The sequence below is a fragment of the Mytilus galloprovincialis genome, chromosome 7, assembly GCF_965363235.1.
Source record: "Mytilus galloprovincialis chromosome 7, xbMytGall1.hap1.1, whole genome shotgun sequence".
In the NCBI taxonomy this organism is placed as follows: Eukaryota; Metazoa; Mollusca; class Bivalvia; order Mytilida; family Mytilidae; genus Mytilus; species Mytilus galloprovincialis.
The window spans coordinates 31,977,065-31,982,011 of NC_134844.1; the positions used below are offsets into that span (position 1 = coordinate 31,977,065).

Sequence of the window (4,947 nt, forward strand, 5' to 3'; positions counted from 1 at the left end):
CATCCCTCGGGCCTAAAGGCCCTTGGGCTGATATTGATGTCTCGGGATGATACGACATATGATACGGATTTTGCCATGTATTATTCTCTATGTATCCAACCTGTTTAGGACATTGCCAGAAGTCCTCTGTATCTGATCCTGCTATAGAACATTTGTCAGTAGTTATCTGTATCAAAACCTGTTTAGGACATTGTCAGAAGTCCTCTGTACCCGATCCTGCTATAGAACATTTGTCAGTAGTAACTGTTATCTGTATCAAAACCTGTTTAGGACATTTGTCAGTAGTTTGCTGTACCTGATCCTCTATAGGACATTTGATGGTTTATGACTTTGGCAGTTGTTCTTTGAACCGAAGATGCTTTAGGACGTTTGCTATAGTTCTTGATATCAAAAGAATTTTTAGGACATCTGTAGGTAGGTCTCGTTATCGGAACATGTTTAAGAACATTTGGCAATAGTTATTTGTGCTAGAGCCTGCTTATTAGATCTGTCAGTAGTTCTCTGTACAAAAACTAGGTTCAGGTCTCCGTCGGTTGTTTCGTTTGGACACTTGTCAGTAGCTTTTTGTACTAGAAGATGTTTTAGGACATTGCAGTAGTTTTCTGTACCAAAGATTGTTTAGAGCAATTTTGTTAGTAGTTCACTATACAATACACTGCTTTAGGTCATTTGTAACACAAGATGCTTTAGGACACCTGTAATTTTGTTTTCCAGAACCTGTATGAGGACATTGTTCAGTGGTGTTTGGTATGGAAGCCGCATTAGGACATTTCCTAAGTAGTTCTCCGTATCAGAACCAGTTTAAGGACATTTGTCAATTGTTCTCAGTACCGAAACCTATTTAATAGATTGTTTTTAAAAGAATTTTTTTGTACCACAACTAGCCGATCAAGAGCATTGTAAATTGTTCTGTGTAAAAGAACCTGCTGTAGAACATTTACCAGTAGCTCTCTATAAAAGAAGATGTTTCAGGATACTTGATTGTAGTTTTGTGTGTTTCTTTTTGCTAATGTTTTTAATGGATAGTAAAAATCGGATAATTTGTCGATTCCTATATGTGGAAAGAGTTGTATATTCAATAATAAATTACAATGATTAACATCAATACCTGCTTAGCAATGGAAACATATTTGCCTTCTATAAAGCTTTAGATGTGAGGAAATGAATCATGTGCTGAAAGTGCCTACTTAATGAATGTTTCTTTTGAAAGAAATATAATAGCTTTAGTACCAAACTAACTATGGTGTTTATTTTCCTGGATAGTAAGGGAAACAAGAATGTGTTTCAACTCTTTTTTATGCTATTCCTTTGTATCTAAATCAAAGGCCTGAAAAATGATATTTTAAATCGTTTATTACGTAGTATGTTTACACGTCAATTGACTACACTCACAACAGCGTGATACCGTTAAAACTTCTTTCACGACATCGATTTTGTTACCCCTTTTACAGATGGCGTAAAACGGAATGTCTACAAAACTGGATAGTTGACAAATATATTTTACTACAGGAACAGCTTTTGGATCCGGGTAATCTTCACCAAGGGCACATTTTCCACTGTGAAAAATTTTTTTTTTTTTTAAATCAAAATAATATTTGAATATCAAACTGATTCAATATTTCTTGATCACTGAGATGCAATCATTTGTAACGTTTCCTGAAAATATCTAAGTAATATAACACTATATGGAGACATGTGTTAGTAAAAAGTAAAATCACTAAAATACTGAATTCCGAGGAAAATTCAAAACGGAAAGTCCCTAATGAAATGGCAAAATCAAATGATAAAACTCACCAAAAAAATGGACAACAACTGTCATATTCCTGACTTGGTACAGGCATTGTAAAATGTAGAAAATGGTGAATGAAACCTGGTTTTATAGCGCTAAACCTCTCACTTGTATGACAATTGCATCAAATTCTATTATATTTACAACGATGTAAAACAGTCAATGTTGCAGTAAGAACTCTGAAGTCAAGTTTATCATTTATTGCTACATATAGTATTTAGAAAGTATGGTTCAAACTTCCTTCGTCGAAGTTGACCGAAGAGGTAATTTGTTATTCTTTTAATTTTCTTTTAATGTCATAGTTTTATATTGTACCAGATTTTTTTTTATTATTATTGAATTTTACACTTTTATATGTTACTGTAATATATATAAATATAATAGTTATTGTTAACTAGTCGTATGACTCTATGTGCTATCCACTAAGAAAACTAGTGTTATTATTATTACAAAAGATCCTTTATAGGTTCCAAGCATTTCCATATCCTTGAATTTCAATTTATGGTTGAGCATTTTGCATAATGAAAGCAAATTTAAAAAAAAAACCGCTTCGATCACGGCACGAAATTAATAAAAAAAAAAACATATTTTCATGAGATTTGAGTTTAGTTTACTGCTCTTAAAATGTTATTTTGGTTCTAAAGATGAAAATGTGAAATACATTACAATATTGAGTGATATTCTGTAATTCATACCTTTCACAATTATATGTTGGACAATTCGGTATCTTCAAAAAGTTCTTAAGAGTATAGCATGCCATCCCATTTTCAGCGATAAAAGTCTCTGGAAATTGCGCTTTGGTCCAACTTCCTGGACACAGTACAGTCTTCTCAAAGTCCTTTACTTTGAAGCCAGTAAATGTAGATGTAATTGTTGGCTTTCTAAAACATAGTAAATTGAATTGCACATTGTTTTACACATCTGTAATTGGCTTTTTTGAACGAAAACCTGTATGCTAGAACTTTTTTTTAATTTCTTTCGGATTGAAATGCTTTGTTGTACTGTTTTTTTTTTTCAATTTCCAATAAATCTCAGTTATAGCCCATCTGCCACTATGAAACTAAAACATGTTTAAAGGTAACAAAGTGCAAAAACAATTCGAACTTTGCAATTCATCGCTAACATTAACAGCGCAATTTTTGAACTGTTATAAAACATGAGGAAATACAAATCCATCAATTTAATATAAAAATGGTTGTTTACTGAGCCAACAAACTATCTAAAACCAGAAATGATGGATAACGTCCAGCGTCAAATTTTAAAACATATTTAGGACGAGAGCATGAAAGTAATATGATTATAAACCCTTCTTTACCGTCATTCTAAGTCGGATTTTAACGTGCTAGTTTACAAGGTGGTCGTCCATAGGAAGACATGCCACTCAAGTCGGACACAATATTCTGATTATAAGCCGACCAGATTTTTCTTTTACTAGCTACTTGATACAGCACGTCTAGCGGAGAAGAAGAACATGATATTCTTGACGTTTAGGGTTGATCAGGTCGGGTTTGAACCTAGGGCTTCTTATACTCGAGGCAACCGTTGGTACCACGAAATGCCAATGCGGTTAAAAATCAACCATATGGAGGTATTCTCCGGAATAAAATAAAAACCTGAGGTTGACCACTTAGCAGGATGAAACAACTTCTTATTTGTCATAGTTAAACGATTACCCATGTTAACTTAATCTTAAATACAACAATGATACCTTAGTATAGCAAAATGGGCAGAATAAAGTCGTTACTTAAAAAAGCCCATCTCGGTTCACTACAGAATAGTATCAAGGATGATTTATAAAAAATCTCAGCATCGTGTTTAACTTTCCAAAAAACATTTTCACAAATTTATGACGATTTCATATTTTGTGCTATCCAATCTTTCCTGGTTCCATCATCACTAAAAACAAAATGGTCGCCAAGAAATAACCAACATTGCATAAAAACTCCGTTAAATACCAAATAATCAATCACTAATACCAGGAACATATATATTGTTTTGTTTTTTAAATATTTTTCAAAGAAGACTTTGACTGTATACTGCAATATTCTCCTGGTATAAACCACCCATCAATGAAGACATAAAACCAAATACTGGTACCAAATATCCAAGTATAACCAATACTTGTACCAAATATCCAAGTATAACCAATACTTGTACCAAATATCCAAGTATAACCAATACTTGTACCAAATATCCAAGTATAACCAATACTTGTACCAAATATCCAAGTATACATAACCAATACTTAAACCAAATATCCAAGTATATATAAACACGCCATAAAAGGCTATAATAAATACCAAAGACTTTGTAAAGTGGATAGTCGCACGACAACGCCGATGCTATATAATTAATAAGAAATAAACATAATTCATACATATATCTACACATATAATATTTAATTCAAACATCAGTATCAAACAAAAAAAAAATCTCCAAATATAAAGCTGAATACACTTTAACCAGAAGTAAAATTTACCAAGCAAATCAACTGCTCAGATTGACGGTGTCGTGCTGAATGATTACATAGGCAATGAAATTACAATTATACAATGTACTTTTAATGATTATAAATTAACTTACCTACAATATCGATCTGCTAGTTTAAAAGCTTTTTCTATTTGATTATTTAGGGAACGAAATTTTCTCCTCCTAAACTTTAATCTCTTCATGAAAACATCGAAGTCTCTCCTATAAAAACAGTAAATGATGTCAGTAGTTCTCGGTACAACATCTTTGGTCCGCAAATATCAAAATCATCAAAAGGACATTAAGAGCTACGTCTTCGAAGCTACCATAGAACACAAATGCACTTTTTTTTTATTCAACTGACCATTTTCTGATGTTTGTTCGATCAAATTATCCACCAATGCTCGTCTTTGTATACTAGTTTTAAATAGCATTATATGTATTTTGATTTTGCACTTTAATGGTTTTCAAATAAGAGTTTCCTTAGAAATCTTTTCAATCTTTTGGAAATATAAACATATTCTACTGAGTACTGTCTCATATGAACAATTTTTCTCACGTATTTCGCTTTTAACATTTTAATATATAATTTTTTTTGTCTTATTCTCCGTTTCGAATCGAAAGGTCAATGGGTAATGTCATTAGAACAATACCTTACTGATAGAACTTAACAATATCAATATATTTGT

General features: G+C 32.2%; 1 long non-coding RNA gene across 1 annotated transcript; it reads right to left on the reverse strand.

The window, feature by feature from the left end:
* Nucleotides 1–1,333: 1,333 nt before the first annotated feature.
* Nucleotides 1,334–4,480, reverse strand: LOC143081628 (uncharacterized). Its single transcript, XR_012979999.1, has 3 exons — nucleotides 4,373–4,480; nucleotides 2,485–2,670; nucleotides 1,334–1,556 (listed from the first exon to the last, which is right to left on the reverse strand). It is a non-coding gene; the product is annotated as an uncharacterized LOC143081628 (long non-coding RNA).
* Between the last annotated feature and the right edge of the window lie 467 nt (nucleotides 4,481–4,947).